Source organism: Rhodnius prolixus, unplaced genomic scaffold (assembly GCF_049639745.1).
Source record: "Rhodnius prolixus isolate KJV_2025 unplaced genomic scaffold, Rpr scaffold_14, whole genome shotgun sequence".
Taxonomy (NCBI): Eukaryota; Metazoa; Arthropoda; class Insecta; order Hemiptera; family Reduviidae; genus Rhodnius; species Rhodnius prolixus.
The window spans coordinates 9,992,376-10,004,726 of record NW_027411594.1 but is presented as its reverse complement, the minus strand read 5'-3'; the positions used below and the strand labels follow the sequence as shown (position 1 = coordinate 10,004,726).

At 36.5% G+C, this 12,351-nt stretch overlaps 1 long non-coding RNA gene across 1 annotated transcript; it reads left to right on the top strand.

The window, feature by feature from the left end:
* The first annotated feature begins 5,183 nt into the window (after positions 1–5,183).
* LOC141451928 (uncharacterized) lies at positions 5,184–11,444 on the top strand. The gene is made up of 3 exons (XR_012457202.1): positions 5,184–5,462; positions 10,992–11,107; positions 11,248–11,444. It is a non-coding gene; the product is annotated as an uncharacterized lncRNA (long non-coding RNA).
* The last annotated feature ends 907 nt before the right edge of the window (positions 11,445–12,351 follow it).

The window sequence follows — 12,351 nt, the reverse complement described above, 5'->3', positions numbered from 1 at the left end:
TCTCGAGACACTGAGATTGGAACTAAAGCACACCTGGCCCTCTCACACACACTGTGACAGTCCTTGCTTGGCACTCGAAAAGAATAGAAGCGAGCGGACGGACGGCTCATTCAGAGCTAATCCGTGGCTATCATTACACCATTATCCCATATTATCCTTGCTTACACAATAAAACAACTATCTCCTCTTAATACCCGTCAACATCCCATTCTCCATCGGGCCGGCGAGGAGACAGCAGTCTATTACCCTTATATTTAACTCTTGAAAACACCCAAGTTTACCTTCATCCACTCTCCCACTTCCTGTTGCGCACCTCACTCGTAACTTCCTCCGCTGCTGTAACAAGAAGGCTTGTGGTTTTTTCCAACTGACAAAGCTGAGTTTTTAACTCAGGGTCAGGAAAAGAAATTATGTCAGGAACAGGAACGATGTCTCCGCTGGAGGTGCGGGAAAGCTCTAGGCTATCTTATTTCAAGTCACGTAAAGATGTTTTCTTTGAACTTTGAACTTTACCGGAAAAGTAGGCTGAGAATATAAAAAAAAGTAGACAGCCGACTTTTGAAGAATATTTGGTACACAGAACGGTTGTCTAAGACATGAAAAAGGAGTGTTGTAATTAATTGACTTATAAAATATGCAGGAGTCAGGATCAATGCGGCACTCTGTAGCACGTCATCCTGCTGACTGTAACATGGCCACTACCTCCAGGCTTAGGGTAAGTTCCAGCAGTTGAGAAGTGTGGACAGACGGCCCAGTTCTATCTTGACGAGAAGTGCCTTACACTACTACCGACAGATCTAACAGAACTGTTGATGGAAGTTGAACTGAACAATCATCCTTTTGTAGATAATCATCTTACATCTGTCACTGATGTCCAGGTAGGACGTAGAAATCTTTCTTTGAAATCTCCACCTCGGTCTTTTTATTGATGATTATATTAATTATAGTTTGAAGTCAATCAGTTTGAACAGTGATTTTATCAGCTAGGGTTTAGTCAAGTTTCAGACAGTGTTTTAATAAATAAAGCGCCCTTGGCAGTAACCATGCTGAAGGTTTCAATGCGCTTTCTGATAGCGCTGTAAATCTAATCAACCAGGAGTTTCTGAGAAAGATGGCGTGAATAGATGTTTAAAACGCTAGTCAGCTAGCTGTTAGCGTCCAGGGCTGCCCGGGTTCGAGTCCGGGCTTAAAATATGTTTATGTTAGAAACTGGCAATATTTTGCCTATTTTATTTCTTGTGCACCAACGACATTGATCAAAACACACCACACGCGAAACAACAAAATTATCTAGGTAAAAACAAAAAGTGTTTTACGCTAGATTTTGCCAGAACATAGGTAAAGCAAACCTACTTGAATTTTACATGTTCTAAGAACATTCTTTCTAGCTTTGAGGAAGAACTAAGATCTTGCTAAATTGTCTAATTTGAGATTTATCCGGGAGTCCAAAACATATCTACATGTGCATGATGAGCATAAAAAGCTTGGGGAATATTGTCTGAGCAATTTTGAAAGAAATCGTAGAAAATTATTTTAAAGGACAAGCAAAAATTAGCAAAGATGTTAGTTCTTCAAAGAGACAAAGTCTTGTGAGTGGCTCAAGTGTTTGTTAGGGCGCGATTAGCAGGAAATATAGTGAATGGAATTAATTCTCCAGCATGGAGATCAGCAGATCGTAGCCATTCCAGCATGGAGATCAGCACAGAGTATTTAATAAAAGGAAATACATTATAGTGGTTCTGGAATAAATATGCTAATGTGACGTAGCATTAGAGATTCAACATGTCGGCGGAGATGCAGACGGCCAGCAGATTAATGTTTCAAAATTAATACCCCATTGTATTCATATTAATGCATTAATAAAAAGAACGAGCAATGCATGTTTGGGAAAATAAAAACATAATAATATTAAAATTATGTAAATAGATGGATGGTAAGGCCCGCGCTCAAGATACCTTCAGCGAGATGTCCTCCGTACAGGTGTTGAGCGCCAACTGGCGTGGGCAGCGCGCGCCAGGGCATTTCTTCCCCCAACCCTGTGTGGAATTTTAAAGTTCTTCATTGTTTTATCTGACTGGAGTGTTTGAATTGTTAACGATGTCTTCAATTACATGCTATAGATCTGAATATGAGTCTGTTCAAGCAATTGCTGATCTTGAAGAGCACCTACAGGATATTAAATGGTGAAATCGACTGTCCTGAGCATCTGGAAGTCATCCTCCTTCAGGTCGCAGACTGGGTGCGCCAGTGATTAGCGGTTCTGTCCAGTCACACAAGCATGCTTAGGATCAGGATGCCATTTTTGAAGAACATATAGGGAACAGAATGATCATATTCTTGTGTTGCTCATTTTCACACGCCATTCGGCTTGAGCAACCCTTCTTCCTCTTGGTTACATCAAAGGACGGAAAGGAGGAACTTGGGCATGCAGATACAGGTCTCTGCCACCAGGATTGAGGCAATAAGTGGTTTTCAGTTTCTGGATGAGGCCAGTTTCCCTGGACCAGACTCCAGAAATGATAGGAGTGAAACTGACCCTACTTACCGCCTGTGAAACTACTCACATCACTTGCTCTTTCTCCATATTATCACAATTGTAATTAACAAATCTTCTTTAAACTCCCAATTTTCGAATCATATCTACTGGAAAACTAATTTTACATCTTGAAAAAATGGTAAGTTACACCAAAATGACACCTTAGAAGGGAATCCTACTGCATTTCCTCCCTAAAACTATCCTAAATCATATTCTCCTAGAGAATTGTTTTGAATACAAGTTATGGCCGTCATGATCAGAAATGAATTCTATAATGTAATTAATGGGTCTGTCTAAGGTTAGTGTAATCGAATTGAATTGATTGTGAGAATTCGTGACTCTGAGAGAGAAAATGAGGCTGATAATTTCTAAGTGGCTGGCAAGGTAATTCTGGTTAAATACGGTATTATAACCATTAACTATAATTCAGGAAAAATGGCAGCCGCTAAGTGTTAACGATGAAGTTAGACTTACGCAAGCAGCAGCATGAATATGCTGTTATTTATGTTATTTGACACAGCTAACTATTGAACTATAATAACAATTGAAAGACATACTTGGAATGAAGTCTGTTAGTTTATTGTTCAAGAGAAATGTTTTTCACAAACTCACGTTAGGCACGTTTTCTCCAGCAGAACTGAAAAACTGTTTTTCTCGTGAAAGTTCAATGCAGACTTTCCCTTCCGAACAATTAAGAAACCACATTAGATTCCAGTTTAACGTTTACAAAACGTTTCAATTTTCCACTCACTTAATTGTAACAAATAGTTTCATAGTACTTTGTAAACAGCAGAAGCAACACAACTGCAAACGACGGCACGGGTGTCAGACAGTGTTGTCAGCCAAACAATAAGAGAGAAAGAAAAAAAAAAGATGTACGATATTTTTGTTGATTGTTCGCACCTCAAGTAAACAGAGCTTGCAAACTTGTCAACAACTAGTCACTACCAGCTGTACAAATGGAATACTTATACAGTTCTCATGTACAATAAACACTTAGGAAATAAGAAACACTTTATGAAGTGAAATTACACGATTGACTAGGCGTGTAAATGGAGCGATCAACCAGGTAACAATTTCACCAAGTAGTTTTGGAAACAGTGTTCATCTCCAGACCACCCAGCTGGTTGCTGGCCAATCAGTGCGGTGCAAATTATTCAGCCTAATACTCTCTCCGCGATAAGCCCTTCGTGTGAAGCTACTCCCGGACACATTGTGTCCATTTTCTTCCAGCTGTCAAACACTAAAGGTTTTCATTTATTCCATTCGAAGGAGCCATTGTAAACCTTCAGCAAGATTGCGTTCTAGGGTGTGCACTTCTAGACCACACTTGAAGCAGTACAATAACGGCTTTAACACTCTCTCCGAAATGTTAAAGAATTCACACTTCACTCTACACCGCGAACTACCCACCTTTACTTAAGAAGTAAAGACTAAAAAATATTTTACTTTAGATGGTACTTTTTTATTGGTGGATATTTTCAAAATAAATGGCATTCTACTTTTGTTCACTAGCGAGGTTTAATATGCCCAAGGGACGATTAGAGCGAATCGATCGATAAAAGTACTATTAATTACTGAACTCCATTGCCTTAGACGACGAATAGGATTGTTGGGAGATGAGAGCTGATGGATTAATGGATCAGGGTGACCATGAAGTTTTTACACCAAGTGTTTAGAATGGCGTCTCGAGAACATTATTGATTATTCCACTGGAGACAAGATATAGTAATAAATTTACTGGCAAAGACTGAAATGATTAAAAATTTCTACCGTTATCTTATTTCCAAATACGAGTCGCCTAAAATCAAAGGATTCCTCTTCAATCTGATCGATTTGCTTTTGTATTTTTCTTTTTGGATTGGTGATTTAAGAATATATATTTTTTTAAAAAGAGAATTTGTAAATCTGGACTTGTTAAAAGGCCGTGCGAAGTTGACACGTGGGACCACCCTGGTTGACACCTCGCTGCAGGTAAAACAGTTTACACCTAATACTAATAAACTCCTTGCTGATGGCCGCTTCCTGTGTCAGCATTACTTTTTGGCGAACTTCCACTTTTTGTACTTTCTCTTACTGTTTAAAAAAGAGAAGATATTGTGATCGGGCCGATTTTTGATTTTTAAGATTTCATTGGAGAGATATCTGCTTTGAGGTTTCCTAAATCCTAAAAAAATGGTTTTCACAAAATGGTCTTCGTCTATAATGTACCCATCGTAACTCAAAAACGTTGAAAAAAGTTTGAATTAAACATTAAACGTCATAAGGGGACGTTTCACTACAAAGTTTTGATCAAAATCGTTCCTTAATATACAGTTAATTAATATAATAACAAATATGAAGTATAATAGAACAATTAAACTCTTCATAACTCAACTGAATAAAGTGCATTAGAATGTGCGCGCCACGTAACTAAAGAACGGAGAATCAGTATGAGTTCAAATTTGGTATTTGAAGGAAGGGGCTCCAGAGTTAGTAACAGTTTGGGCCACTTTTTTGTATCGATTTCTTTTTTATACAATACTGAGTTTTTCACACAAATCGATTAAACACTCATAAACAAGAATGAAAATGGCACAATCTTATCAAAAATTAAAAATAATGGGGGTGGCCCAATTAACAATTAATCAATAGATGGAATGGCAAACCTGAGTTAAATTTACCCAGGTGCAGTCCAGTTCGATTCCTGAAAGTCAGTTTGTTTTTTCCTGAGGAGATTTTACTTCGATTTCACTCTGATTTTACACTGAGGGGAAAGGTGAGACCCTGTGCTTTTGTCTTGCAGAGTACCAATTCTTACGTATATAACGAAATGATAATTACCTCAGAATCCTGTCGTTGGAGACAGCAGCTCCGATAAAGAACAGTGATAAAAATAATGCAAAGTTCATCACTATGAGGCCATAGAAACGTCTAACCGGCTCAGGTAACATATGTATTTATATATTATACAACACGAATACTTATCTTTTCAGTGCATTTATGGTGCACATATTGCGGAAAATTAAATAAATAAAACTCGAGTTTCTAATCTCAAATTAAAATGATATTATTAAGTAATTTAGTAATCTATTATCGGAAGTTTAGTCTCATTTAGACCTTATCATGTTAGTTTTAATATATTTATAACTTTTAATTGATAAATTAGAATAACTTCAAGTGTCCTCAATAAATACCATAAAATCATAATCGGTAACCAAAACCTGAGAGTTACCTCTCAAAGATGAAGACGGCTTTGATTTCATACTGTTAAGAGAAATCTTTCCAGAAGACGATTTGTTTTTGTTTTTTGTTTTAGTTTTAACTACAAGACTTAACAATGCAAAAAACCACGTAACAATAACAATAATGGACATTCAAACTCGTTTAATTGTGTACATAATTTACAATTAGCGAAGCCGCAATCATGCAGTTGGTTAGAAGAGTTTGTTATGCAATTCTTGTGTGCAGTAATGTGTATGTGCTCAGTGCAGGTTAACCGCAGCTTACAGTTAATTGTTTAGCGAATATACCCAATTATGCGGGATATAATGCGGGCTGCCCCTCATCAGAGCCCCCATTAACTATTTATTTCATTGTTTACATCCTAGTTAAAAGATAATTTTACTACATCCATTGTAATGGCGTTAATTTCACTCTATGTACATGATCTATGATTTCTGAGAGTTCCTGTAAAGACAATAGACTGACGTTGACACCGTCTTCGCTCACTGCTCGTTACAGGAAGTATCACGATCGGAGATTTTGATAAAAACAAGTTTCACCGGAAATACATGTTTTGAACTCGCCAGTGCACCTTGCAACTTCCTTATATTTGACATCTTACATTAATTATTGGTAAACATCTGTAGATCGCAAGTGTGTTCTTTTATTTTTGAAATTAATTTCAATATTTTAAGATGAAAATCTAAAAACGATATTTAGGAAATCGGAAGAGTTTTCAATAAAATAAGAGCAGTAAAGTAATGCTCTCGGTTCAAGTTTTTTGGCCGCTAACTTCCCGTCAGGTTTCCTGAGAGAACTCAAATGAAACGTAAAATTTAAGCTTCATGCAGCATTTTCATTTTAATGTTACAAAGATCACCAACTCATGGGTCCTTTTCCAAATTCACTGGACCAAGAGTTTGATGTTTTTGGTTAAATTCCATTTCGAAAAGTTCTTTTTGATCTGCATTTAACTTTATTTTACTATTTTTACCAAAAAGGTTTTCTATTTATTTACATATTGTTCCACGTGTACACTCTACTTACTTCACTCGACCAGCAAGGGTAGCTTATGACTTTAAGACACTTCTTAAGTGGAATTTAATCAAGATCTCTGCATCAATCTGAAGACTAAATCTCTGATAGTGGTTGAAGGTCCGAAATGGGTCAGAGGAATGGAACAACAAGCATTTACTAATATCAAATATCGGCATATCAATTATGAGGAAATTTCGAATTTTTCTTCATAATCGAATGTTCACTATTCATGCATTTTTGAACTCCCTTATTGTGTTTTGAATCCAACATGGCCGCAAAGGGGAACGAACACATACCATGACTTAGTTTGACGTACACACAAACTCACACTAAATACTTACTCAGCTGTGTTGGATATGTTTCTCAAGTATGTATATACGTAGTTATGTATTAACATGACAATACGCTTTCTCCGAGTGTATTGGTGAGGTGTGCATAGCACAATGGATGAGTGTCGAGCTCTGCGATTGGTGGACCCGGTTTGAAGGTGTCTTGCTATTGGCTGCGACCGGCCACATCTGTCTCTATTCTAGTTATTCTCATCGTCTTATTTCACTTCCCCTACGATCATCCCTACTTTACCCCTCTCTCATCAAGCACCTCTCTCTCTCTCTCTCTCTCTCCACTCCAAACTACTTAACCACTCTTGGGTCATCATTTAAGTTCATTATCCCGGAGCGGACACACTTAACTTTGTTAGCCTCAATCAAAAAGTGCCGACTTTGAAAAAACTATATAATCATTCTCTGTGTGAATAGTTAACATTGGGCATTAAATGCCTAAACGTTTAACTACACATATACGCACTCACACTCTAACAGATAGCTGTCCATTTAAGGAAACTGTTGGGTCATATGGCAGCTGTTGTATATGTCGTCGTAAAATTGAAATTTGTTCTAAACAATGTGTCCAAACCAATTTGCCTTCTTCATAATTACAATTTTTTCTTTACTTTTTCTCACGATTGTAACCGGAAGTACTTTAATTTCTCTTACTCTTTAATGAGAAAGAAGCTGTTGTAACCGAGTAGGTAACCGAGTAGTGTTGAGCTTCACTGTTCTTACCAATTGATCTGTTCATCTACCAGACGTGTGATCATCAGAGCATTTCAACCGTCAGCTTCCCTCTAAGGCCACTTCGGAAGCAATTTACAATGAATAATCCTGAAGAAGTATGACTTTAAGGATTAGTCACCAGGGATTATTTTAGTTTCGAAAGTGGCTTCAACTAGCACGGTGTGCTCATTTTTTAGTCAACAACAATCACTTTTTTTTGAAATACTCTTGGGCGGGAAAATTGGTTTGTGTGTACTTGGCGGGGACTTGATAATAATGAAGTTGGTTCCCTTCACACCATAAATTTACAAATCTTTTTTTCTTTCTTTTTAATATTAAAATAATTCTTAAAAGAATAAATTTAATAAATAAATACACTTGTAAGTTAGTTTGTGGGGGGATCCCCGCCCTAACGTAGGAGTACAGTAATGGAGTTTGGTTCACAATATTAACAACTGGCATTGTTATTAAATGTGAATATATAATATAGAATGAAAGTTGTTGATGACTATCAGCTGGTACGACTGGACGTGAAATGTGACCAATGTAGATTACCGCGATGACAGCGCCACGCACCACAATTTGGTCACACTAGCACAGCTGTTCAGACACACAGATTGTCCTATCTGTGAATATGTCACACGTTAATATATACAATAATGTATTTTTATTATTATTATTATTATTAACTGTCGTTATACATGATATATATTTATGTACGTGTGAGATACGGATACAAGTGTTTACCAGCTAATTGGAAAAGAACTGTCAACATTTTTATGTGGAAATGACCGCAACTCCTACGTGCTCTAAACGCCTTAATGCCACATTAACGTTTTTTTTTTTTTTTTTATCCATAACCGCCTGCCATTGAATAACTGAATTGGTCACCAGGGCGGCATCCATTTGGTGACCCTCCAGTACCGCCGCTTCTTTTGTGTCCAAGGGTAGGGTTGTGACCTTGTAGCTCTCAAAATACGTCACTAAAGACATCTTATTCTTTAATTATCATTTTTAGGAGCGGCAAAATGTTTCAACTACTCGAGAATACAAAGTGAAACAGTATTTATGGTGAATCTGTATATTTTGGTAGAAGCGGAAAAGATGATTCTCTTAGAGTGTGACCCGTTGGTTTCCCTTGGAGTCCACGCTGTTCTGGCCCAAAACTCTCTTTGGTCAACATAATCCCCCATCCGTGGTTCATTTTGGCTGAAAAATAATATTCTAAAGAATTTTGGAGCGAGCAGGTTATATTCTTTGCCTTCGAATAAACTTTCGTGATACCAGCGACCGAATTACTGCTCCGAAGATGGATAGAGTCGGTTAATATCCTTCCAAGTGTAAGCCTCAACTCAAAGTACAGTCAGCCAAACACTCTGAAGAGACTTTTGTTACATCCTAATGCTAATTACTCACTCAAATGGCTGTCAATTTTGTTCGAAACTCTTCCACAGGAAATACAGGTACTCGTGGAATCACTACTTAAGCTTTAGGCATCAAGTACATCTAATGCTGCACGAGAATCGAGACAAATCTCGGTCTCGTCTCGGTTTTTCAAATATTTATTTTTAGCTACAAAATTATAAAATTTTGTTCTTTATTAATAAATAATCATTACGGGTACCGAATTAATTATTAAAAGATAAGATTTTATTATATATGTTATGTTCAATAATACACATCTATTTGACTTCGAATTATATAATTTTTTATATCATAAATTTCACCATCATTAATCTAATACTTTAAACTTTGATATTATTCGATTTATATTTTAGAATGCGGGAAGTCTGTTTTTTTTTTTCACGAATCGACTTGTTATAGGAGGCAGATATGTTATTTAGGTCTTTCATTTGACGTGTTTTTAACATCTTTTTGAAATTATATAAAGATATATAACAGTAATAGTAACATATGATGCATTGAAGTGTAAGTAGTTGTCTTCTTTTACACACATTTTTTTCTTTTTATCAATATCAATATATAAATTAAAATAATTATTAGAAAATAATGACATTTTTTGAAAAGATTATTAATAGCAAACCACTTTTAATACTTAAACAAAAATTCAAAAACCGAGATATCTCGACGAGTCCGAGACCGAGACCGAGATTTGAACGACCGAGACCGAGATCGAGACTGCATAAAGTCTCGCCTCGTCTCGGTCTCGTGCAGCACTAAGTAAGCAGGTTATATTCTTTGCCTCCGAAGTCAGCCAAACACTCTGAAGAGACTTTTGTTACATCCTAATGCTAATTACTCACCTAAATGGCTGTCAATATTGTTCGAAGCTCTTCTACAGGAAATACAGGTACTCGTGGAATCACTACTTAAGCTTTAGGTATCAAGTACATCGATCGAAACAGTCTTGGGCAGGATGTTCCAGTTCTGAGAGTAGCAGTAGAATTACTTTGGATCGTTAGATCATTGCCCTAGCCTAACTTCCTGTTACAGTGGTCCTAAATTCAGGTAAAAGAAAAAGGGAAACCTTTAATTCTCACCCAAAATAAGTTCCATTGATGATACGATAATTTGGGGAGGAAAAGATTTTAAAAAAAAATTAAGTAAACGACTTTTAGTAACAATATTAGGGTGTGCAGGTATTAAGGGCTGTTAAAGCGTGAAAAAGGTTCATTATTTTGTGGCTCCATTGTCCTACTGGCACCCGCGCTCTCTCAGGGATTCATTCATTCATTAATTAAGACAACCCTCTGCCGCGCCCCACACACCCGAGGGCACAGAAAGGATCGCTCAAGAGAATGGACTATTTCTCAGAGGTATTGTTTTGACAAAGTTTGTGGGTTTAGTCAATTAGTTTAGATGACGGCCGAATTATTAATTATCCTTGTTCCCAACTATTTTTTCCTTTTTGTTCTCTCCAAACTAATCTTGTTCTCAGTGAAAACGAAAATTGATTAACTGATTAGCACGCAGTTTGATTTATTTTATTTTTTTGTAGTGGTTCTTTTTTCGGTCACTTGATTGATTGCTTTTTTGTAAGCGTGAATATTGATTGATATAAGAAGTGTCTACAAAATGGCGTCAGGTTAAAAGAGTATGTGAAATAAATGTTAAAACTTGCCATTTGAACCGCCAATGGCCTCGTGATCTCCACCAGTGTTGGCTAACTTTATAGTTGAATATCACATATGTTTTAGGTGCCAGAATTCCTGGCTAGTATGTTTGCAACAATAAACTGATAGATTCTTGAAGTCTTTTTTGGATAAGAAGTGCCTCTGAAAGAAAGTGATCTCCTCTGCAACTATCAAGGAAGGTAATTGTGCGAATCTTGATGGTAAAACAAGATGTCTTCATCAGTAAACACAGTAGATGGGATTTTGCAAATAGGCCTTATTGATCGAGGCTATGGTGATGATAAGTTACATCTTCTCGAATAATATGCCTTGTTTCCAGATTCCAGAATGGACCTAGACACCCAGCAGCAGACATGAAGTGAAGATGATCGCTAATCCACTGTTATGGCGGGAACAACAGATATAAAAAGGTTATGTACGCTAGAGAAGGTTTTTGTATTGTTTTGAGTACTGTATGTCACCAATTTGTATTGTTTATTTGTTTCGTCTTTTAAATAAAGAATTTGTTAAGTATTATTATTTAGTATAATAGTATTATTTGGTATAATAATATAACACCACAATAAATAGTGGGATTAAAAGCAGGAAAATGATGCAGGTGCGTTGAAACAGAAAGGAATAAGTGAATAAGAGACCATGATGGTTTTTATTTTTAAAAAGTGCCTCAAGCTCAAAGTGGGCTAAAGATGGCTTACTAAGCCTCGGCAGACCTACAGGCTATAATAGTACATTTCTCTAATCCAGCTTTCCCCCAGACTCGAAACCCTAGAGTTCTTATACAGTCTCTTGCTGATTATTCTGTCACAACCTTATTAGATAACTACTGCAGCATCCAGAAAAACGCAGTAGCCTGTTTCCTCTTTCAGAGGAAAAAGAAGAAAACTACAGACACAGCCACTAAACCAGGCAATAGTTATTTATTTAACAAGTGTGGAAAGTAGTACTTTTCCTCACACGCGGCAGGGTTTGCACGCTCGAGCGAGCGAAGCGAGGCGAGTGCAAGTGCAAATTGCCGAGTGTGAGGAAAATACTTTACACTCGAGTTAAATATTATATTTTTTCTGCAACCATTAGGGTTATTAACTAGAAAAAAAAACTAAACAGGAATCACTAGAATCCATTTTAAATTTCTATAAGGTAACACTATAACCTTTTTAACTGTTATAATTAAAAATATCTAATTATTTATTAAAGTATTATTTTTATTTCTATATTCCTTTCAATTTTTATTTTATTTTTTAATATTCGTTTTTTAATTATTTAGTTACGTTAAATAAGCTTATTAGAGTTTTACAGAAAATATTTAATAACAAAACTTCTTATATCAAGGAAGTACAATAAAGTTTTTCCACTCACTAGTGAGGAAAGTGACACTAATGGGAATTTTTCCCCACTAGTGAGGTAAAGTTGGGCATTACACAGC